We start from the raw sequence: 26,478 nt of genomic DNA, 5'->3' as shown, positions 1-26,478 counted from the left end.
CAAATCAACTGATCCTGCAGAATCTACTGAGAAGCAGAAAACCCTGAAGACCTGTATTTTTCCTGCTGCCTGGGTAGGTGGTAGGTAGAGGAAAAATGAAAAATAAGAGACAAGATCCTTATGTTAAAGAAAGTTTATAGTCAAGATGTTAAATACAGAACGTGTGAAAATAATTAAACTTTCGTCATGGTTTTATAATTTTTGGTTCTATTCTACATCATCTACATCTACATTTGTTTCAATATTCTACATCATAATATCATGTAGAGCACTGGGAGTTAAAGACTTAATGGCCCAGTTCCAGAGACTGCTGATATTTCTGAGTTCCTGGGTCTGAGAACTATATACTCCAGTGGACTTTGTGTTTCTATTTTCTGTTCAGAAAGAAAGATAAAAACTATTTGCAGATCATGAGACCGTTACCAGCAGGGAGAGGGAGGTGATTGTCCCCTTCCTACTTGCTCTTGTGAGGCCTGATCTGCAGAACTGAGTCTAGACCTGGGGCCCCCAGTACAGGAAAGACATGGAGCTTTTGGAGTGGGTCCAGAAGAGGGCCACTAAGATGATCAGAGGGCTGGAGCACCTCTACTATGAAGAAAGGTTGAGGGAACTGGGATTGTTTAGCTTCGAGAAGAGAAGGCTCCGGGGAAACTCATTGTGACCTTCTAGTACTTGAAGGGAGCATATAGACAGGAGGGGGAATGGCTGTTTACAAGGGTGGATAAGGCAAGGGGGAATGCTTTTAAACTGAAATATAGGAGGTTTAAGTTCAATATTAGGAAGAAGTTTTATACTCAGAGGGTTGTGACACACTGGAACAAGTTGCCCAAGGAGGTTGTGGATGCCCCATCCCTGGAGGCATTCAAGGCCAGGCTGGATGTGGCTCTGGGCAGCCTGGTCTGGTGGTTGGTGACCCTGCACATAGCAGGGGGTTGAACTAGATGATCATTCCGTTCTTTTCAACCCAGAATGTTCTATGTTTCTACGACTCCTGCTCATTTCTGCAGGAATCCTTAGGTGTCTCACACTCAGCATTAGAGTGAGGCCTTCAGTTTTTGTACACTCTCTTTTTATTTGATTTATTAGCTTCAATTCCAATTATACTGTATTATATTGTGCTATCCTGCATTCCGATACCTTATTCAGTAAATTAACATTCCTCCTCAGATTACTGACACAGTTTTGATTTTAGGCCCATCTTCCTGCCCTTCCCCCTTTCCCTTTTTCCCTTTTCCCAGGACATGGATCTGTGAATCCCTCCACTCCATTAGTCACAGAACCAGGCTGAACCAGCCCATAAACCGTTGACTGTTTTGTGTGCATTACAATACCTGTTCAATGTATCACACCCCGTTAGAAGTGTTAGAATATATTAGCATTAGTTTAAGAAACTTATGATTGAACTATGAGGAAAAGCATGCTTCTGAAATATGGAAAACTCTAAAATCTATAGTGACGTATAGGCCAAGTAATATTTCATACTTAATTCTGTTTCCATCCTTTATCACTTCTGGTTGAAAAATATACAGCAGTAGTAGTAAAAAACAAAAATAAGAATAATAAAGAAATAAGCAATATATCACACAAAGCCAAACCAAACCAAACTAACTAAACCAAACCAAACCAAACCAAACCAAACCAAACAACAACAACAACAAAGAAACCAACGTAAAACAGCAATGAAAAGCATCAAATGAAGAGCTTTTTCCCCAAGGAAAGGTTTAATGGAAGAAAGACAAAATGTAGATACTAAAATAATGCAACTAAATAAATCTGTCACTCCAAGGAAAGACAAGTAACAGAATTCACTGTAACAATAATGCATCATTGAGCTGACTGAAATGCTCTCCTTAAGCATTGGAAACTGCTTGTAATTAATGATTTCTATCAAAACATTTGATACTTCATAGACAGGAGCAGGTAAATAGGTAAATGCCTAGTTTCAACAGCATTAAATGATGAACAATTGAGATTATTTTGTATGTTTCAATAATAGATCCAGTGTAAATAATTAAAAGTATAAAACTAGTGCAAAGATAGTGTAGTTGTACTGTGAATAAGAAGAGTATTGTGCAGCCATGTCTTTCCAGTACTACCAGATGGATGCTATCTTCTTGCCTCTCTTATTGATTCAACTGCAGAAACATGGAGAAGAAATGCACGCACAAAGCTGCGTAAACCAAAAAATCATGAAGAGAATAGAGAAGTTCAAAAGTTGATGAATTAAATATATTTTTTTCAGAATTCAGATATTCATGACAGAGACAAAAAAGAAAAAGGAGGGAGGAAGGCAGTCCAGTAGTTGGACACGTCTTTAGCACTTATTATTGAATTATCCATGCTCCAGTTTTGTCAAACAGGAGCATCCACAACACTCTGTATAACCCGTATTTAGATATCGTCCAATTTGACCAAATGATATAACAATATTTTTTGGTGAGAATAAGAAGTACTTAAGGAGACAAACAAATTTTTTGACAAAAAAAAGACAGATGACATGACAAAAAAAAAAAAAAGAAAGATGACATTTTTGTGAGATAATTGAAGATGGCAGGACCTGCAATTCATCCTTGGAGAGTTACTCTAGTGAGGAAGGAATGTCAGGACAAAAATTCCTTAGACTTTAAACCTTACCCGGAGCCTGCAGCTTCATTCTTTACACAAGTACAATATTCAAGCTGTTACTGGTGTTTGCAAAAGGGCCACAACCTATTTGTTTCTTCCAAACCTCTCATTTCCCTGTATTTGCCTTCACTAATGTGTGGTAGATGTGGCACGGTAAAAGCACATAGAACCTATAAAACATACTTCCTTTTTAGCTTGCGCATTTGTACTCTATAGAGAATTTAGGTGTTATCACCCACTCACTGGAGTCACACGTGAATGCACAGCAGAGATTTGTCATTTGGTTGACAATTAACTGCAAGACCTCATGAACCTGGACACCAAAATTTGTGGCTTTTACAACTTAGTCATCATCCACCTTGAAGGAAATGAGAGGACCTATAAATCACTCCAATTAATCACGCCCCTCCCCCTAAAAAATGTAGTTGAAGCACTCCAGAAATAAAGCCATATGGCACAATCATGTCAGATCTGTTTATATAAGCTGTTCCTAGAAACAGTGGTACCGTAATACCAGATTTCCATATACTGAATCAATATTTGAGTGTTTGAGACCAGATGTTTTATAAGATGCCATTAAGTGCACAGAGGACATTAACAGGTTCAAAACAGGCAACCCTGAGCAACCCTGTGATCCTGTGTCTCCACTTGCATTCCTCAGTCTCACAGCACCGACATACACTCTCCAAACTACTTTGATTGGATTCAGCAGACCTAAACAGATTGTGACTACCATGCCTTGTTTTTTCTTGAAGAGTTTTATACATTTAGGACCAGCAATAGCAAACTAATGAACTGCTTGTTTATTTGAACTACCGCTCCTGTTCGATGTGCTTGTTGGATTACACAATCTTTGAGAGGTCTCATTTTTGCATTGCATTGTTTCTAGGCTTCTATGCAATGATTTTAGCTGTACCTTAATGAACATCTGCATGGTCGGTGACGTTTCTCTGTCATTCTGCTTAAGACTGACAAGTATAGTATCTACTGGCTGGAATACAGTTTGTGCAAGCATAGAAGAAGGCATACGTTTTACCATATTTTTAATCAGTTTGGTGTTTAGCTTCTCTGGCAAGAATACATCAGATGTGGGCTTAAAATTATTCTGTGTGTTGTAACTCCATTATGTCACATTGTATATGACAATACATATTTTTGCATTAATCAGCATTTTAAGTCTCTATCTGAAAAACGGAATGTTTTATGGTCTACTGAGAATTATATATCTTCCTAAATTGTACTGTTTTGTGTGAATGAAATCCAAGTTACCTATACCCCTTCCATGTCCAAAAGGCTGAATTCATTGAGATAAAACAAATGATAATTCTTTGAATATTTTTCTGAGACAAAAGCAAATAGTGTATATCAGGAACTCTTTGAAACCTTTAGACTGATGGGTTGACAAATTACGTATGTATACCTTTCTGTGTTTTTTGTTGTTTTTTTTTTTAATTCTCTACTGCCTTCTCTCAAGTCAGCTGGTGCCTGCTGCCTCCAGATGAACATCAGTTTTTCTTGCTATTCAAGTGAATTAGCTACTCCCAGTATCTTCGATAATACACAATGTGAGTTCTGTGTATTATTAATCATATTTTATAACCTGTAAGTAATTTTAAATAAATTATCACTATGCTTACAACAACTTTCCTATGCAAAAAAGCAATGGCTTAAAAGGCAGTTTGTAGAGATCACAATATGGATTTGACTGGACAGTTACTCTAGTTTTGTTTTTGGTGTTTCTGTTTGGATAAATAATTTGAAATGTGGATGCCAAATGAAAACTCTTTGTAATTCATGACAAGTAGGCTGATTTTCTTTAGGCTTTAGTTGTAATTTGTGAAGACTACATCATTTACCCATCAAAACATTCTGAGGGAACTGGGTCTGGTTAGTCTTGTGGCAAGGAGGCTGAGTGGAGATGTCATAACTCTCTACAATTACAAACTTATCCTGCAATCAGGACCATCCAAAATTCAAACTCTATGTCTCAGAGAATTGTCCAAACATTTCCTGAACTCTAGCAGACTGGAGCTGTGACAGTGCCCTGGATAGCCCGTTCCAGGATCTGACCATCCTCTGGTGCAGAATCTTTCCCTAATTCCCACCTGATCCTCCCCACAACCCATGCTGTTCCCTTCAGCCCTGCTGTTACCACTAGAGAGCAGAACTCAGCACTGTGCTCCCCTTGAGGAGCTGCAGCTGCTATGAGGTCTTCCCTCAGTCTTCCCTGCTCTGGACTGAACCAACGTAGGGGCCTCAGCTGCTCCTCATGCACCTTGTCCTCCTGACCCTTCACCATCTCTGTAATCCTCATTTGGACACATTCCTAAGAGTTTTATATCCTTCTTACATTGTGGTTCCCCAAACTGCACACAGTACTTGAGGTGAGACTGCCTAAAAGAAGCTTGCTGTGCGGTGGGTGTCATCTCTTTTCTTAGTTGCCAAGCGACAGAATGTGAGCAAATGGCCTCAGTTTGTGTGAGGAGCATTTAAAAGATGCATGGATGTAGCACTCAGGGACATGTTGTAGTGGTGGACTTGGTAGTATTTGGTGATGGCTGAACTTGATGATTTTATGAGTCTTTTCCTATCTAAATGATTCTGTAATTCTAAGATCCAAATGAGAAATTGAATAGTATTTCAGCAGTAGCCAGTAGGCACTATTTATTAGAAACTTTTCCTGTAGATTTATCATGATAATCAAATATTTTTATTATTTTATACCATATTATAAACTGCTTGTGAAATCACTTACTATTTATTTCCTTTACAGATCTTTTAGGAGTGTTACTGAAGCAATGAATGAAAGTAAAATTTAATGCTTGTTGGTGCGTTTGGCATTCAGATGTCACAACAATAATGCTGTGAAAGTATTAGAATAAAACAAAATATGTGAACAGAAAAAAAATCCTTTCAGTGAATGAACAAGAATTATGCCTACTCACTTTGTTTTTAATAGATTTTAAAGTTTCAATGTTCAGATTTTAGGTTTTGGGAAAAAAAATCACACTGCTAACATAACTTATAATACACTATTATTCAGAGAAAACCATTTCAGTTTCAGGTAGACTTTGTTATTCAATCCACACTGAAGAAGTCATGTTTTGTATGTTTTACTACATTTCACTGCAGATCCTTGACAGAAATTCTGCTGGGATCTCGATACCAGTAAAATATTAGGGAATTGTTTTTATCTAAACATCAGTAGAAATGAGACCCTTTATTGGCTAACTATCAGCTATATGATAGTATGTTATGTAACAGTGTGATTATTATGGCTATTAGAAGAAAATACATTTTCAGCTTGGAAAATGCAGAATAAATTACAAAATGAACTATTTTATTTGTCTATATTTTACAATAATAAATCAAATACAAATATTCTAAATTGTTTTATAATGAAAACAAGGTATTTAATTTCAAGTCAGTTGAAATTTTAGACTCTACTGTGTAAAACAGCAAATGTAATATATTTCAACTATGCTCCCATTCTCTTCCAAGACCAATAATTCAAAATTAAATTAAGAAAGCACCAAGAACTCTTCTTTTAAAAAACTCATAAGGACTCTCATAAGGCTTCTACAACCACATTCAACCTTGGAAAGGATGATCCAGAAAGACTCTATATTTTAATAAGGAAATAGGATATTGTCACAGAGTTATCTAGATCAATCTGTATCCTGGCAGGGCAGTAGGTCTGCAGGCCACCAGCCCAAAATAAGGGAAAGTGAAAAGGGGGAGAGTAGGGAGATGGGAGCTGTGCCCAAAGTAAGAACAGCAGTAAGGATCTGAGGAGGAAAGCTAATTTTACTAAATATGATATCAGAATGCAATATAACACAATAGAATACAATATAATCGGAATTGAGGCTAATAAATCAAATAAAATGAGAGAGAGAGTGTCCAAAACAGAAGGCCTTACTTTGAATTGAAGGTGGAATGGCTGGGGAGCCACCCATACACTGCCAGGCAGTGAGAGAGAATCCCGTCACTTGTGGGTCTTATCTTCCCCTCTGAACACAGTGATGTCCTCTGGGGTATGTAGTTCTTCTCGTCTGAGAACCAGGTATCTGGAAGTCACTCCATGGAACTGGACTGAGTATTAACTCTTTAATTTCACAAGCTTTACAGGATGTTATGATGTGGAATATTGATAATAAAAATCATAAAACCATAACAGATATAAGGAGCCTGGACCAGATCCTAAGTAAAGGATTGCTTAAAAAATGAAAGACTAAGCATATGTTTTAATCACAATAAAATTATTCAATATTTTCAAAGTTATTTTGAAATTTAAACACACACATAGAAATCTTTATCTGTGAAATATTGGTAACTTATAGTCCCAAGTAGCTTTAAAGATCAATGTTTAAAGATGAGAATTACTCATGGTACAGAAATTCAAATATACATATTTAAATATTTACTAAATATTTACATATTTACTGTATATTTCATAGAATCATAGAATAATACAATGGTTTGAATTGGAAGAGACCTTTAAGATCATCTAGTTCCAACCCCTTGCTATAGGCAGGGACACCTCCCACTAGACCAATTTTCTCAAAGCCCCCTTCAGCCTGACCTTGAATGTTTCCAAGGAGGGGGCATTCACAGCCTCATTGGTTAACCCATTCCAGTGTCTCACCACTCACATAGTAAATAATTTCTTCCTAATATCTAGTCTAAATCAACTCTCTTCCAGTTTAAAACCATTTCCACTTGTCCTGTCACTACCTGCCCTTATTAAGTCCCTCTCCAGCTTTCCTGTAGGCCCCCTTCAGGTACTAGAAGGCTATAACGTCTCTCTCCCTGCAGCTTTCTCCCGGCTGAAGAGCCCCAGCTCCCTCAGCCTGTCCCCATATAAAGCAAATAGATATATATATAGTAATTTTAAGATATTTTACATTTTAGCAAATTCTTATTATATTTATATAATATATTATATAATATATATTATATATTATATTTAGTTAAGAAGTTGAGACTGTTGTTAATGTGGTATGTTGTGAGCCTAAGTAAGTACCAACATTTAACAAAAAATCATTGAATAACAGTCCTGTTGGTGTTTTCAACTTTTTTTCACTTATGACTAAATCATTCTTTCATGTATACTGGGTGCTGACAGAGCCAGGTCCGCCCTGCAGCCTGAGCCCCATTTGGTCGCATGTTGGCTGTGAAGCTCTGTCTGGGTGGCCACAGCAGTTTCTGTGGTTGCCACCAGGGATGTAGACACTGTGGCTCTGCTGGGTGGAGGCTGTGACAGAGTTCCTCTCTGTCCCTACTCGGCTTCTATGCCCAGAACTGAGGAACGGCTGTGTGTTCAGCCTGCCCTGGGCTGCCCCAGTGCTGGTCCCCTCCCCAGCACCGGGGACTGGGCTGGGCCCTCACTTTACAGGGCAGAATCGTTTCCACTGGGGAGAACGGGAGGGGACACGGGAGTCTCCAGGCAGACTGTCAAGTGCCAAAATGGAGAGGCATGGACTGGTTTTGCTATTTAAAAAAGTGCTTAGGTTTTTATTATTTTGTGTTGTCCTTTAAAACTGCTGAAATGTTGAAACAAAAGTCCTAATGGAGCAACTGGAATGGAACTTCTTGCTGCACTTCAGTCCTTCTTCCCATCCAAACCAAAGTCCTCTGGTTATCCAAAGGACAGCTGCCTCTGTAGCTTCTCTGTCACCGCCTGGAGGCTGCAGGGATCCCAGGACCATCTGCTGGGCTCCTCCTGCTGTCCCAGCACAGCAGCTCAGAGGATGCCAATCCCAGTCCTCTCCTTTTCCTCAGAACTCGGGAAAGAGGAAGTGAGAGGTCCTGGGGAAGGATGACGATGGAGAATGGGAAGAAAGGGCAGTAGGGTGCAGACACTGGCACAGGGGCTCTCTGGCAGATGGTGACTGCTCAGTGCCAAGATCTGAGAGCCACTGGGGTGCCACTGATAGATGAAGCAGTGTCTCCAGGTAGATATGATGTGGAGGTGCCTGCCCTGCCCGATGGAGGTGGATTCATCTCCATGAGCTCTTCCTCTGGAGGAATGTCCACCTCCATGGGCTTGATGCTGCTGTCAGGTGGATTGACATCCACTGGCTCCAGTTTGCTGCTGCTTCCCTGAAGCCTTGGCTTCTTTGGCGGAGGAGAATCCATCCTCCTCTACTAAGGACAACACAAATGGTGGGAAGGGACTTTCAAAATTGCTCCTGGAGCCACAAGCGTGCCACCAAGACACCAGTCAGTTAACAAGTGGTGTTCTGTTGTCAGGGAGCCCATATTTATAGTTGTTGTCAGGGATGTGGCTCATGACATCAGAAAGTCATGGTGGTGTGACCCTAAGAATATCCCATGATGGCCAATACATGGCTGTGCTGGGCATGGGGAGGTTGCAGCCTGAGACCTGACCTGTGTGCCGCTTTGGGTGTTCTTCAGGTCTCCTTTTTTGAACCAGTTCTCTCTAAAGTTTTCACTGGTGAACACCAGTGAAGATCGGAAAGCTATATCAAATTTGTGGATGGTGCTAAATTGGAAGGATTGTTGCCTCCCTTGAGGGTAGAGAGCCCTCACAACAAGGTCTTCACAAGCACAAATCACGAAGCAGAGCAAGTGCTGGGTTCTGCAGCTGGATGGGGAAGCTCTGGCTCTGTGTACAGGATGGGGAAGGAGAGACTGGAGAGTAGCCCCACTGAAAGGGACCTAGGGGGTTCTGGTTGATGTCAAGTTGCCCGTGAGTCACAGTGTGCCCTGGCAGCCAGAAGGGCCATTCATCTCATGGGGTGCATCAGGCCCATCGCTGCCAGCCAGGTGAGGGAAGAGGTTGTTCCACTGTGCTCTGCCTGCTGCAGCCTCCAGCACTTCTTGCGGATTTGAGCACCAGAATATAAGAAGGACATAAAACTATGAAAGAGTATCCAGAGGAGGGCCACAGAGATAGAACATTTTAAGGATATAAAGCTGAGAAACGATATACAGATATGCATGTGAGTATTTGCTTTTTCATGTATAACATTCTCATTTCAAACATACTTTTTGCTCAAACATGCTTTTAGGTATGTTTTTTTAAGGCAAAATAAACTAAAGATGAATGTATTCCTTTGCAAAAATCTTCTATGCTTTTATAATTAATTTTAGCATTATGTAGTAATTTAAACATGACTGCAAGATATATATAATGATTAATTTGCAACATTCTTTTAACCAAAATTTTACGGAATAAATATTATTGAAGCTTAAGTCTAAGTAGATTAAAATAAAATAAGTTATACCTGTGCTTAATTAAATAAAGGAATTTTATTTAAGAAAAATCCAAGATACTTCTCAGAGAATTCTATTCTTGAATGAGGGTGGAAAAGGGAGATCTTGATAAGATAATGTATGTCAAAATCCCACGGATATTTCAATAATCTGTAAAGGTGATGACATGCCAGCTTAAACCCAGTAGATAATGTTCAAATTGTGAATCCAGAGCTCTGTCTGCTATAGCAAATACTGGTTCAATGTCATCAGCTCAGCTGAAAAAAGAAAAACAAGTAACTTTAAAAACTCTAACGACTGGCTTGTCCTTCACAGCAAAATAATCACCAAAACAATTTAACTTTGAAGTGTGCTTGCCTTCATAGACAAACCAATTTTATAAACATTATGTGTCTGTATTCTGAAGTCAACATATCACAGTTCTGCTGTTTTTATTGGTAATAATATATAGACTTGCATTTCTTCACTGTAAATATAGTTTGCTTACCGAGTTAAAGATAGAGAAACAATTTACTGAGTACTGTCTTTACCACTCAATGTTAAAAAAATTATTTCCTCTCCTCTTCTTGACGAAAAGTATATTTTATGTTCATTATTACTGTGCTTTTGTTGGTGCCAAAATCTCCTATGAGCAGTACAGACATTTCTTTGTTAGTAGTTTACTTTCAAAAGCGAATATTACTTTAGAGCACTGTGGGAAACATCTTGAAATCTTTGACATATCTGATCCAGAAAATGAAACATGTGAAAGTGGTTTACCATTCATTTTCTCTGAGTTTTAAATTCATAAGAGTTTGACCAATGAATTTCATGTGATAGAATAATTCAGGTTGGAAGAGAGCTCTGGATGTCATTCTCTAAATATATTTACATATAAGTTGCTTGTGTTCAATTAGAAACAAAAAAACCAACACTTCAGAGTTCACTTCAGAGTTCAACATTTTACTGACTTCAGTAAAAGCTCCAGTTCAGAAAGAAAGTAGAAATTAAGCTGCTAATAGTTACCTAAGATGTTTGTGGGACAAACCATTCATCTCTAACCAACAATACAGTCTATCTATTCAGGTCAACAGAGTCAGCTAACGATGTAATAAGATTTTAATTTCATCTGTGCATTTGAAATGAGTATCTTTTGTACAGATACGTTAAACTTTATATTTTAAATAAAAATAAAGATATGTAAATACAATGTAAAGACAAAATACACCTAAATATTTGGGTTTGATTACTCACTTGGTGATTAGCTGCTTGCTAGTTACTATCAACTTTCTTTCTAAAAGTACAGCCAGAAAAAGTGTATTTTGATTGCTTTAAAATGCAATTATAACACAGGAAGACATTTCCCTTACCTCCGATATGATAATTTTTACTTCGTTCCTTTCTCTTTCTAAATAATAGGAATAGTAAACTAGTGCTTGTAGGTATATTTCATAGCTGGAAAAAGATATAGAGGAAAAAGACAATAGCAAGAGCAGAAGGGAAGACTTAATGAGGTCACTCTCCAGAAGATTTTAAGCATCTTACCGTCCAGTCTGCAGAAACTGCAGAATCTTTAGCTTAAAGATTTTTTGGTAGTTACTTTCTAAAAGTAGCTAAGAAGAGGACTCCTAAAAAATGAACATTCACCAGGATGTTAATAGTAGGTAGCCTTGAAAAATAGTGCCCCCCCAAGACTTACAAACCTCCAAATTAAACCCTGAGTTGCGTTGCGGAGTTTTCACTTCACCAACAATAACCAACAACTTAATCCTTATACCAACTACTAGGAAGAAAAAAAGAATGAGATTATTCAAGACTGGTGTTTTTGTTAGTTGATTGTTATTTTTTAATACAATAAAGCATGCTTAGAAAATCCTCTTGCTTGAACTGGAATAATATATATATATACACACACACATGTACCTATCTATATATTTATGAATGCTAATGCCATTCAGACATGCAGATATCTACATAGAAAATTGTACAAAAGTTCTATATTCAGTGTCCACTGATGTGTTAGAAACATCTGTCTAGGATGACATAGGAATATGTAATTCTACCTTTCGGTGAGGAGTGGACTAGATGAAATTCTGTAGTCTATTTATCCTTATATTTCCAAAATTCTGTTACATGAAGTCTCAACAACCTGCTCTATTCCTTCAGTACTCTTATTGCAAAAAACTTTTTCCTTAGGACCGGTCTAAATCTCCGGTCTTCAATCTGAAACCATTTCCCCTTGTCCTGTCATGGCACATCCTGCTAAACAGTCCATCCCCTTTCTTCTTATAGACTCCCTTCAGATACTGCAAGGCTTCTCTCAGATCTCCCTGGAGTCTTCTCTTCTCCAGGTTGAACATCCCCAGTTCTTTCAGCCTGTCTGTGTAGGAGACGTGTTCCATGCCTTGGATGATTCCTGTAGTCCTCCTCTGGACATGCTCCAACAGATTCACGCCTGTCCTGTATTGAGGACTCCACATCTGGATGCAGTACCCCAGGTGAGATTTCACCTCTACAGAGTAGAGGAGCAGGATTTCTTCCCTTGACCTGCTGGACATGCTCCTTTTAATGCAGCTCAGGGTACAGATTGACAGTATCAGTATGATCTCAGTATGATCCTTGTAGATTGACAGTATCAGTATGATCAGTATGATCCTTGTAGTATATTTCTTGTGATAATCCATAGCTGTTGGTAATTGGGCAATTTTGACATTTCCTGAAAGACTTCTTTGGAGTGCTGAAATGTCTTACTGAAAACTGGGAAGATTTTTTTTTAATAGTATTTTTATTCCTTTATATTCTATGTATATATGTAGCCATTTCACCACTTTAATGTGTGTGGTGCTACAATTGTCTTATACTGCAAAGCGATGATTCTTTGAGCTAGGAAATGCATTTCCATCAACTTGAAGTAGCAGCTGTTCAGTTGCAAGAAGTGATTTGATATGCTGCATTTATATCTTGGTCTGATCTGTAAATAGTATTGCCATAGTGTTTTCAGGCACTCAAGATCTTTTTAGAATTGCATGCCAACTGTAAAAAAGCTTGAGCCCACAGAACCATTGTAATTACTTAAGACAGAAAGCTGTCTGGCTGATTTTCAAAATACCTTCCTATGTGGCCTTTCGGTGAACATTTGATCTATGGTGAAGATAAATATTTCTTAAGTGATGAGTTCTGCTTTAGAGAGAAATATTTTAACAGATTCTAGATTGAGGCTCCAGTGCAGTTAATTCAGGGACTAAGCCAAAATTCTGACAGTGATTAAAGATGTTTTTCTGGGTTAGATTGTGGACAAACTCTTCCGCCACTTGAACACTGATTGTCATTTGGAAAAGTTTACAGAGACTGGGAGAAAGTTACTGCAGGTATCATAAGTAATCTGATGTACTAGCTTGGAGTGAAACAGGGAGAAAACTAAATTCATGATGTATATATATTTTTAGATCATCCTCTTAAAGCTCTTTTACATTCCACGTCACATTCTTAGCAGAAGGTCAGGATCCATTTGAAATGATCTTTTTTTTACACAATGGGAATTATAGACTGTGGAGTCTCCTGAAATGATATATATATATATATTTGGATTATTTGATAAGACTTTTACCAAATTACTTGTATTTCCACAAAGTCATGTTCACTATCATATCAGGGTTCCCTGTTCTCCTTTGCAGTATATACAAAGATGTCTCTTCAGATCTCAACTGTTAGTTTTCTTAGAATATCAGTGTTTTCAGTTCTATTTCTGTCACTCACACACAAGAATCCATATATTCTTATATATGATACAGAGCAATGTTTTGTTTTGAGTATATTTTTTCATTATTATAAGATGTATTCTGTCGTATCTACTCCTTTTAAAGCAATATTTACTCTGCAAATTTTCCTTTGAAGTTCTGTTTGCAGTTCAGACAAAAGTTCAGAAATAAATGTTAGGGCAGAAAGCTAAGGCATGTAGTCTATTTTAGGAAAAAATAATGGCACGTTAAAGTAAAAAATCTTCATAGTGTTATGTCATGAATTTTTATTCTATGCAGGGAAGAAAAACTCAGAATTTCAAAGCTTAATTTTTTTCTATACAGTTACTACTTGAAATACAATCTGCACATGATGTTCAATCAAATACATTCAAAGAGGTCATTTCTTCCTATTAAGAAAACACTCAAATATTTCTCTGTCTTGCTTCTTTAGAGGAACTCCTATTTGGAGTACTTCATGTGCTTGACACCAGTATAATCACATGCTCTCTCTTGCTTTCTATTGCTATATTCTCCTTGAAGGAAATGACTTATATAAAAACCTCTACTTCCTACAGAAGATTTTTATCAAAGGAGGCTGGAGTAGAAACACTTGAAGTCAGAAAACTTTTGTTTAAGTTTGTCTTGTACTTTAGTTCTTAATTAAGTATGACTTTAACTAAGAAAGAGCAACCTTCCCTTATATCCATGATTTTCTACGCCAATTCTTTACCTGAAAAACAAGAAAAGGATATGTACAAACTTGTGCCACTGCAGCTTGCATTCCTTTTATCAATTCTTTCCTGTTTGACTTCTATGTTAAACAAGAATTATTTATTTCAGGGATCCCTTTTGATATAAAGAAGCAGATATTCTGGAAAAATAACTTTCAGAAAAGGTGCTACTAATGCATATGGAAAATAAAGATGATGAGACTGGTGGTAACCAACATGGTTTCACCAAGGGGAAGTCATGCCTGACAAACTTGGGGGCATTTGTGTTGGTGTTAGTGTCAGTGGATAAAGGAAGAGCTACTGACATCATCAACCTGGACTTGTAGAAAGCATTTGACATTGTCCTGCATGACATCCGTGTTGCCAAACTGGAAAAAAAATAAATGGATTTGATGATTGGATTTCTCACTGGATAAGGCTTTGGCTGGATGGTTGCATTCAGAGAGTTGCAGTCAATGGCTCAACGTCCAATGGCTCAATGTCCAAGTGGAGAATGTTGACAAGTGACATCCCTCAGCAATTGATGTTGGGATCAGTGCTATTTAACATCTTTGTAGGCGACATGGACTGTGGGATTGAACACACAGTCAGCAAGTTTGCAGAAGACACCAAGCTGTGTGGTGCAGTTGACACACTAGAGGGAACAGATGCTAACCAGAGGGACATGGACAGGCTTGAGAGGAGGGCCCATGTCAACCACATGATGTTCAACAAAACCAAGTGTAAGGTCCTGCACCTTGGTCGGGGCAATGTCAAGCACAGATACAGAATGGGCAGAGAATGGATTTAGAACAGCTCACCTGAGGGGAAGGTTTTGGTAAATGAAAGATTAAACATTAGCTGGTTATGTGCAGTTGCTGTCCAGAAAGCCAACCATATCCTGTGTAGCATCAAGAGAAATGTCACCAGCACGTCAAGGGAGGTGATTCTGTCCCTCTGCTCTATAGCAGAGAGGTTGGAACTCATTGATCTTAAAGGTCCTTTCAACCCAAATCATTCTATGATTCTATCATTCTATCATTCTATGAAGGAAGGAAGGGAGAAAGGGAAGAGGGGAGGAAGGGAGGAAAAGGAAGGAAAATTAAAAATTAAATTGAACAGATGCAACAGTACTTTCTCTGTAACCATGTGGTTTTAGTTTTACAGAAATATTCAAATCGAGACGGGTGAATGACATGGAAAATTTTGTAGCCATAACCACAAAACTGAGTAATCTCTAATAATAAAGCCTGTGGCAGTTTCCATTGCAAAAACCTGTTTTCAGCCACCAAAGTTTGAAGAAGATACAAATCCAAAATACAGACTTTTATTTCAGTAACTGCTACTTAATCTTCTCTTTAGCCCTTCTTTACCCAAGTTCGAGAAATGTCTTACACATACTTCTTTTGAAGAGCTCTTTTATTTACTTAAACTGCATTGATAAACACATTTTTTTTCCCTCTATTGAAACTGTCTTTTTTTTTTTTTCCCAATAAATCTCATCATTTAATTCCTATAAATTTCTTTCCTTTTCTATTTTTTTCTTTATGAAAATTTGTTGTACTTCACTGTAGGTTGAGAAAGAAAACCAGATTCTTTGCATGCACAGATTGCCCTCTTTTTCTGCTCTAAACTGATACTAACTACTCCATAACGAGAGTCCAGACATTAGCAGACAATAAATTTACTTCTTTCTTTTTAGTTAGATTTTGTATCATATTCAGAACATATGGTGATTATTCCAAAAATGAGTTAAAAAAATGTTTGATTTAGTTGGTTTATTCACACTTCTCAGTTATTCACATGCAAAGTTATTGCCTATTTCTTTGCACAAAATTATTCTTAACAATCACTGGAATTCTTTAAAAACGAGAATACAGATACTTGGAACAGATCAGTTTGTCGTAGGTGCCAAAAAATTTCTGATGTATTTCACAGAGGCCTGGGGGAGATCAGAGCTGACAGTTCCTGTTAAGCTGCCAAGATCAGTGCTCATCTGTCAAAAATATCTCTGTAGGTATTTACTATATATTAAGACAACCTGAAAATGATCAGCAAACCAAGTTTAAGATAAAACAGTGATTTACAAGCATTATGTTTCTATTATTTCTCAGAGATCATATAAAACTATGTTGATACTTTCTTCCTGCTTCACAGTTTCCTCTTCCCACAATTTGCCTGGAAAGATGATTATTGAACAAGAGAACAAGAATAAAATTTAGCCATGCTTGTCAAAGAGGACAAGGTTTAGTTTATGTAAAGTCAGTTGAAGGTTAATGAAACTAAATTATTCTGGGGACCAATATATTGCAACGATCAGCAATATGGAAATGTCTATACAAATAATTAGAGAGCATTATGCATAATTCAGGAACATAGATGACATTTGTTTTAGAGGAGACCACTATTCTAAGGATAGATATGATCAAGAAATCTAGAAAGACAAATAGGTATTTTGATGAATGACCAAACTGTCCAACCCTCTTATGTGGTTACCCACTGTGAAACATGGTACTATTTATTGTAAAGAGCTTTTTATTCTTGGAATTCATTCTCTTGCTTCAGTGAAATATGTTAACCTCCAGGAATTGTTGCAAAGACAAAATTTATGTCCTCAGTCTACTGAAAAAGATTATCAAAGTCCTGAACACCTATAGTGAAAGAACTAAGCATCTCAGCAAACCAGTCTTGGTGTTTGTGCAACATTTACCTCTTGCATACATTCTTATGTGTCTTACACTGACTTCTTCATCGAACATCAGGATTAGTAGCTTTCTAAGTTAAACATCAGGTTTCTAAATTTTGTTATTAAAAATAAACTACATCTAGACCAGACTGTACAAGTCTAAATACCATACTTTTCTTTCATGTCCATAGATAATTTCTGCACAAAAAACAACAAAAAACCCCAGCCAAAAAATAACCAACCAATCAACCAAGAAAACAGGGAAGCAAACAAACAAACAAGCAAACAAACAAAAAGAAGACACAGAGATAAAAGAGATAGGAGTCAAATGATGCAGTCAGATGAGAGTACTTTTTGTCATCATATAACCTAAAAACAAGAAATAATGAGAAACAGCAAAATAAGATACACTGCTTACAAACTGTATACAAGGACTGCTGCAAAAGGAATGCCTCCTTTTTTTTATGTTGCCCCACTCTATAAGAGGTAGATACCAGTGGCATGGCAATAATGGTTGAACCTTCCTTCCAAAGTTCAATTTTCCATTGCATTTTGCTGCTGTGCAGCAAATGACAGGACAGAGTCAGTCTGACAGAATGACGTCTGACATGGAAGTACATACAAACCAAAGACACGGAACTGAAGTCCTCCATATGGAAAAAAATTGACATTAATCAATTATTACTGAATGTTTATGGATACCAAACAGCTGATGTGAGCACAGTGAAGCTCTGGGTGGTACAGTTCAGCGGTGGCAACAGTGACGTGAAAGACATGCCACATTCTGGATGGCCATACACAACTGTCAAACTGCAAAATGAAGTGTGTCTCAATCGGTTCATCCATGTGAAATGGTTCATTATGCCCAGGGAACTGTGTACGGAGCTGAACACTGGCTTCAATGTGCTGAAAACAGTAGAGACAATGTTGGAATATTGCAAAGTTTGCACCAGATACATCCCATGATTGCTCACACATGAATACAAGGCAGAAGATGGCAGATTCCTAGATTGCATTATTTTTCGTGATGAGACATTATGTAACCACTACGAACTGCAGTCCATGGAGAGGTGACGTGAATTTCCCATTGATAGTTCAAGACACAGCCCTCAGCAAGTCATGTGCACTTTCTTTTGGGGTATGAAATGAATGACCCTTATGGGTCTCCTGGAACCTGGGCAAACCATCAAATCTGAGTACTACCTAGTAATGCTGATTTAGCTGAGGTATTGAACTTCTGGTGTTTGGCCAGAGAAGACATTTTTTTTTAGCACCATAACAAAGCCAAACCTCATACCACTTTGGAGACTGTAGAAAACATTGCCTGTCTTGCCTGGGCTGTCCTCTCACTCCCATCGTACACTCCAGATTTGATTCCTTCTGTTTTCCAACTCTTTGGCCCAATGAAAAATGGACTGCATGGGCAACGTTTTCTAGCAACAATGCCTTCATAACAGCTGTGAGAGTGTATCATCTCAGCTGATGCAAAGTATTTCATACTCAGGCTCTTATTCATTGCTGATTAAAATAAATAGATAATAGGGATGACTATGTTGAAAAAATAGTGCTTTATAGCTGAAAATTTGTTTTATCAGTGTTCCTTTGCTCTGTAGTATTTTTCATAGAAATAAACAGGAGGCAGTATTTTCAGAACACTCCACATACTCCCTATAATTTATTTTCTCCTGAAGAAAAAGGAAGGAGTGAAAAGAAGTACAACATCATCTCGCACATGAATGTACAGCAGCAATTAGTACTAACGAGTGTGGGGGAATTACTCTCTCCTTAAGTTTTGCCTTTGGTGAACAAGTCTGTGTTCACTACAGAGCTCTTCAAATAAATGCAGCTGTTAAGAATGAAGCCTAGGATGCTAGCCAATCAAAATTACCCTGTAAACTATGATCATTTTCCTACTACTTTCAGACTAAAATAAAGTAAGCTTTTAAAGTTCAAATCAGTAGGAAAAAAGAAATACATGACATTAGAGAATTTTTCCATTTGCTTCTTCAGCTGAGCAACAAACATAAACAACATGAAGGAAGGAAGCCACATGGGTTGTATCACTAAATAGAAACATAATAGCAAAACTATAAACATCATATAGACACTGCAGATTTCCCAGTTCACTGATTTTGATGCTGATAGAGACAGACTTCTTTTGAAAGTGCAATGATCTGCATGCCTTTTGATCAATGTCTTGGGACAGTCTAATATTATTTCACTTTAGGGTAACAACTAGTCTTTGCATTTGTTTCTTTGTAGAATACTTGCACATAGGAGAACTGTCAAACAGATTAATATATGGGACGCTAATGAACTGTGAGTGAGACTGCATGAATGTACATGTCTGTATGTCACTAGGTGTGTTTACAAATACCCATGGGAGGAAGATTTTGTTTTTGTCCTAGGTCAACCCAGTCAGTCTTCAAAAGGTTTTTACAGAATAAATTCCTACCTTCAGAGACTATAGTATTGATGTTATGCTATGCTTTCCAGATTTGAAACTTAAAACAAACTAGCCAAGCGTGTCTGTTGCCTTCTGACTTATATGAGTGCATGTTTAAATTATGTGCAAGCTAAAAAATATGTCTACCTGTGCAGAACCACTCCTTACGTCTGGCAGAAGAAGCAAAAACTTTGATTAAAATATGTGGTATGCAAAATTATTTTTCTACGGAATGTGGTACCAAAACAATTGAGTATATATACAGAATGTATATATGAACCTGTATCATGAACCTGCAACTGGCATTTAATGATTAAACTTTTGTTATAGAAATTAGAGAAGAAAAAAGCATCTTTTGACTTAATCTAGTATAGAATTATGTTTGCACCACATTGCATCACCTGGGATGGCCACATTCTTATTTTTACCATGAGATTGATATAACATGACTGTGGCAACTCTATGACACCCTTGAATAGTCATAATCATGAAAAGTGTAAAACTTGTGGCTTGGTTATGAGACTTCTATTGCTAACTTTGAGAAATAAATCTGTAGCATCAGAGCTCGCAGAAAGAATGGAAAAATTAAGGCTTACTATTTCACTTAAAGAGCAAGATTTATTATGAAAGTGAGGAGGATTTGTTTATGTTTTCTTTTCTAAGAGTAAAGAGCTAGGGCTTTCTGTAGTGGGTTGACTACAGCAGTGGACAAAGGTGACTAAAGTCCTCTGCCTGGACTTCTGTAAAGCTTTTGACAAAAATACTTTTAATATTCTTGCCTTTAAATTGGAAAGTGGAGGATTTGATGGGTGGATTTATTCAATAAATAAGGAATTGGCTGGATAGCCACAGCCAAAGAGTTATAGTCAATGGCTCAGTGTCCGAATGGAAACCAGTAAGACATGGTGCTCCTTGAGGGTCCATCCTGGGAAATAATTCTGTTTCTGTCTTTATTAATGACATAGACAGTTGCATTGAGTACACTGGCAGCAAGTTTATTTTTGACCACAGGAAGGAGAGATATCAAATTGGAATAGTTAGGCTAAGACTGCCATTCTAGTTCAAAGTTTGAAGATATAACCTGCAACAGATTTTCTGGCAACCTGTCTTTTATGCTAGCTGGAAAACCTCTCTTTTGAAATAGTTTTCAGACTCAGTAGTTGTAGCTAGTGCTTATAACTTGTCTGAAAGGAAGAATGACATTTAGCTTTAGTTGAAGCTAAATATTAGATAGGGCTATAACAGTGCTTTAAAAGTCCAGAAAATAAACTTGTTATAAGAAAATAATGACATCTAAATAGAGGAATAGGGTAGAAAAGAATTCAAAGTATTTAAAGAAAGACAAGACTTGTACATCTTGACAGAACTGTAACAAACTATTTTGATTTTTTTTAATCTCTCTAGTCACATTGGAAATAAAGCAATACCCTATTTCTACCTGAAAGACTAGCAGAAAATTCAACTCACAGAAAAACTACAAGTGAGCACGTGAATTGTTCTTTGACTTCCTTTGTACAAATCTTATTCTTTTTTTATGAGAATAAAAAAGATATGGTAGTGAATTTAAAAGAGCAAAACTTTTGGGGAAATTGTAATTTAGACATAAGACAAAAAATATTTTTCACCAAATGAAATACATTTTGAAAAATAGGAAGTTAGAATGATCTTCCTTTGCAAAACATGAGTTTGTGTTTTTCATAAGCTAGGTAATTTTGAGGTAGTAATTCTGCTGGTGCAGTTTTTCTGTATTTTCTGTTCTGAACTGCTTTCTGTCATAAAACTTTGATTTCTTCCTTTGCAGATTTTGTATTTGTATCTCTAAGCAACATAAAATCATAGAACTGCTTGAGTTGGAAGGGACTTTTAAGGCTCATATATTCCAAATCCTCTGCAGTGAACAGAGACATCTACAGCTAGATCAGGTTGCTCAAATCTGGTCAAGGCTCATTTTGAATGTCTCCATGGATGGGGTATCGACCATCTCTCTGCACAAACTGTTCCAGTATCTCACCACTCTTACTGTAGAAAACCTGTTTCATGTGCCTCACTATAGTTACAAGTAGGATCTACTCCGTGATATTCCCCAACACAAAGGTGAGTCTGATAGGTCATTAGTCCCTTGCGTTGTCTTTTCTACCCATCTTAAAAATGGATGTGATGTTGCCTTTTTTCCAGTCACCAGGGCCTTCATTTGATTGCCATGAATTTTCAAATACTATTGAGAGTGGCTTGCTGACTTTTTTTCCTGTTACCTCAGGAATCTGGAATACAACTCATTGGGAACCATAGACTAAATGGATGTTCCTCTGGCAGTCACAAAACTGATCCTTACCTACAATAGGAGAGGAAATCCTCACTCAGTTCCCACCTTCTAAACCACCGTATATATAATATTCAACTAATTTTCATAAACCCATTCCTACAGTATAAAGTATCCTTTCATTTTAATGATCTGTAGATTTTGTCTCCTTGTAAAATACAACATTGCAAATTAAGCATTAGCAAAGTACAATTTTTTTGGTGAAAATGATGAAAATATTTCACTTATTCTTTTACAACAGCTATAGATCACTCTGCAAAGCTGTTGTCTTGGCAATAGTTAAAGCCACGTGGTATAGGAGCACATAGTTAATTTTTTTTGAGTTATTCTATTGAACTCAGAACTATGAAAAATGTCCAGTTATAGTTTTAAATCTATTTTATATAGGGATTATTAACAAGTAATGGAATAGCTCTTCAGCTTCAGTTTTTGCTTTGTACCTTAGATCTTTTACCTTACCTGCATCTATGTGGGTCACATACGGTTTTATTAATGCTGCTGACAGGCTGAAAGGAATGTGAGAGGCGTGTGAAGACACAGAACTTTGTTAGGGACTCTTTCACTTGCCCAAGCAACAAATATTTAACCAAAACGGCACATTTTTTCTATTGCAATAATTAGAAATGATTATTTCATTATTAACATTTATCTACTGTGGCTTTTACACCCTTGTATGAGATGTGCAAGCTGAAAGTGCTTGTTACTGAGAACTGCCATAGTTTTCAGTAAATACTACCACCTTTTAGCAAGGTTGTTTTTTTCCTTATTTCTATTAATGTGCAAACAGGAGAAAGTTCATACTAGAAAATATTTTTGCATGAAGCACATTGCAAGATGGCATACTTCCTTTATGCAGATAGTTTACAGAGACCTTCCTTCTTGTTTGGTGGGTACAATGAAATTACACATATATACTTTTATTATTGGAATGCTTGAATTTTTGTTAAATTTCTCTTTGTTAAAAAAGAAGCCACAAACTTAAGTTAAAACAATAAATTCTTATAGTTTTTAAAAATAAATATTCCTGTACAATATTCAAATAGCTGTACTTTAGTTCATCAGAATATTTGATTAAGAAATACTTATTAAAAGGCCAAATAGAGAATCAAAAATAAGTCTGACAATACCCAAGCAGGTGTGGGAGTTTTTACTAGAGATAGATTTCCAAATTCCAGACATGTTCTGGGCTGACTCTATGCAAGCTGCGTATTTTATTGGTAAGATTCTTGATTGATGATTATGTAGACCTTAGATTTCTGTGATAATTTGAGTCCAGCATTTAGAAATGAATCTGTAAAAAATAAGCAACACTGAACAGATTTTATTAAATGAAAATTTGAGGATTTCTGTAACTGCAAACAAACATAAAAAAGCAACTGTCACAGAAGTTAGTAATCACAGAATTATGGCATCACAACCTTGGCCAGTCTGTTTAAATGATGCTGGAAGGTCTTCTTTGGATTATATAAGGAAAAATTTCTTATTAATTCCAGAAGTTACAAAGATTCATTGCCAGTGAGCCAAAGATTTGCTTTCATTTATATATTTAATATGGGCTTACTAGTGCTTAAGTTCAAGACTTGTGTGATAGCATGGATGTTTCTTAAAGAGATTTTCTATTATGCTCTTACAGGAGTTTAGAAAATCTGTTATAGTCTAGCCTTTTCTTTTAAGAAAATAAATTCAGTGGGTAGTAAAATCACAGGTGAGATAAACGTTCAGTTCTTCTGAAGAAGAGTAATTGCACCCTGTCCTCATGTATGGAGTACAGCAATTTCACATGCTTTGCTGCCTGATGTTTCCAGAGATCTTGAAAAAATTCCAAGGCAGAGAAACGCAATGTTTGTAAGGTAGCATTACCTGTTCTTACATTGCTTTTCCAAGTACCTCTCACATGGGCTAATTAATACACTGCTTTTCTCTGCAAAATTAACATTTTACATATTTTTTACACATCCATTATAAGGAGCGAGAAATAAAAGCAATGTAAAGATTCAGTCCTGAAACAGAAGTCTGTTAGAGTTAGTTTCAATGTCTCTGAAAGGTCAGCTGGGGATGAGAGAGGATGAATCATAGAATCACAGAACCACAGAATGGCCAGGGTTGGAAAGGACTTCAAGGATCATGAATCTCCAACCCTCCTGCCACAGACAGGGCCAACAACCTCCCTAATATTAGACCAGGCTGCCCAGGGCCCCATCCAATCTGGCCTTCAACACCTCCAGGGACGGGGCATCCACAACCTCTCTGGGCAGCCTGTTCCAACACTCTCTCTGTAAAGAGCTTCCTGCTGACATTCAACCTAAATCTTTCCTCCCTCAACTTAGAACCATTTCCCCTTGTCCTGCTGTTATTTACCTTTCCAAAGAGTGGGAAATGGGGCAAGGGCCGAGCCAGCATTACTGACAGCAGGGTGGGGCTGATCAGTCACACCACATTAAGGCTGTCTAGTAGTGTTGGTGTGCTTGCTGGTTTGCAGTGGCTGCACCCCGGTGGTAGGCTGTCACCACAAAAAATGTGGAGGTACAGACAGAAGTCCCACGCTCACTGCAGCCAAAAAGAATGTGGAGATCCAAAGTGAGGTAAGATGCATGAAAGGAGAGCTGAAGCTAAGAAAAGTGTGGAGACTAAGACTGAGGCCCCAACACAAGATGCTAGTACACAGGTCACTGGTTGTGATGAGTACCAGAGCCTGGCCTTTGCAGTGCCAGGTGATGGACGCAGCACTTGTATAAGATGTGACAGCTAAATGACTTACTCAGCCTTGTGGTTAACCTGAAGGAGGAGGTGGAGAGGCTGAGGACCATAAAGGAATGTGAGAGGGAGATTCATTGGTGGCACCAGTCCCTATCAGCCCCAAGATCTTGGCACACAGCTGAAGCTCCACATGGGGCACATCATCCTCTGCTACCCTGCAAACAGATGGGAGAGGAGAACCAGCAGGCAGATGTTGCTGCAGTGAGCCCCCTGTCCTCTCCTCCCCCCAGCAACAATTTGTGAAAGGAGGAGGAGTGGAAATGGATACTGGCTCAGGGACCATCCTGACCATCCTCGGCTCCCCAGATGCCTCTGGGCAGTAGATTTAAGGCCCTGGAACTCAAAGGAGAGGTGAGTGGGGTGTGGAGGGAGATTCACACGTGAGGCTGCCTCGGGTGAAGCAGTCGACCCTACACTTCAAGACTGCCTTCATCCGGAAGAAGGGTGGTTGTCATAGGTGACTCCCTGCAGAGAGGAATGGAAGGCCCTATATGTCAGCCTGCCCCTACCGTAGGGAGGTGTGCTGCCTCCCTTGGGCACGGGTCAGGGATCATTTCTAGCAAACTTCCTGGAGTGATTTGCCCTTCTGATTATTACCCCTTATTGATAGTTCAGGCTGGCAGTGATGAAGTTGCTGAGAAAAGCCTGAAGACTATCAAGAAAGACTTCAGGAGACTGGGGCAGGTAGTTGATGGAGCAGGCTTGCAGGTGATTTTTTCTTCTATACCTTTAGTGGCAAGGAAAGAGACTGAGAGGATCCAAAAAAACTACCTCATAGGTAAGTAGGTTGCACCTCAATGGTGCAAACACAGGAATTTTGTTGTTTTTGACCATGGGGCAATTTACTCGGCACCTGGCATGATGGCTGCAGATGGAATTAGCCTATCTCTGAGGGGTAAGAGGATCTTAGCTGAGGAACTGGCGGCACTCATTGAAAAGTCTTTAAACTAGGTATGAAGGGGGAAGGGGACAAAACGAGGGCCACTGCGGTTGAGTGGGTTGTTCAAGGGCTCGTACCAAACTTGATGGGTGAAGAATGCAGAATATAAAGGATGGACTAGGGCAGGGGGATGCTGGAGATACTGCTGTTCTAAGGGATCCTAGATCCTCTATAAGGGCAGTGAGATGGAAAGTCCAGCTGAAGTTCCTTTACACCAATACAGGCACACAGCCTGGGAAATAAGCAGAATGAGATGGAAACCGTGATGCGCTTGGAAAGTTATGATCTTGTTACTATCATGAAAACAATGTGCAATGACTCCCATAACTGGAATACCACCATTGAGGAGTATTGGCTCTTTAGAAGGGATAGGTGAGGTAGGAAGGGTGGGGGAGTTGCCCTCTATGTCAGAGTGGATAGACTGTGAGGAGCTCCCTCTGAGAAACAGTCAGGAACAGGTTGAGAGCCTGTAGGTTAGAATTAGGGATGGGACTAACAAAGGCCAGCTCGTGATAGGGGTATACTACTGGCCACATGTTCAAGGAAAGTCTGCTGATGAGGCTTTCTTGCTTCAGATACAGACGGCATTGTGCTCACAGACTCTCTTCCTGGTGGAGCACTTGAACCATCCGGATATCGGTTGAAAAGACCACACAGCAAGCTGCAAGAAGTCCAGGAGACTCCTGGAATCCATTGATGATTACTTTCTGGTCCAGATATTGGACAGACCGACAAAAGATGAAGTGTTGCTGGGCCTACTGCTCACCAATGCAGAGGAGGTCATTAAAGACGTTAAGGTTGGAGGCAGCGTGGGCTGCAGTGACCATGCCCTGTGTCGAGTTGTACCCAAAGGGAGTCTACAAACAGGAGGGGAATCAACTCTTTGGAAAAGTAGATAACAGCAGGACAAAGGAAAACGGTTCTAAGTTGAGGGAGGAAAAATTTAGGTTGGATGTCTCTACAATGAGTGTGGTGAGGTGCTGGAACAGGCTGCCTGGAGAGGTTGTGCATGCTCCATCCCTAGAGGTGTTCA

Source organism: Meleagris gallopavo, chromosome Z (assembly GCF_905368555.1).
Source record: "Meleagris gallopavo chromosome Z, MGAL_WU_HG_1.1, whole genome shotgun sequence".
Lineage (NCBI taxonomy): Eukaryota > Metazoa > Chordata > Aves > Galliformes > Phasianidae > Meleagris > Meleagris gallopavo.
The sequence above is the reverse complement of the archived record's forward strand: the minus strand, read 5'-3'. Positions refer to the sequence as shown.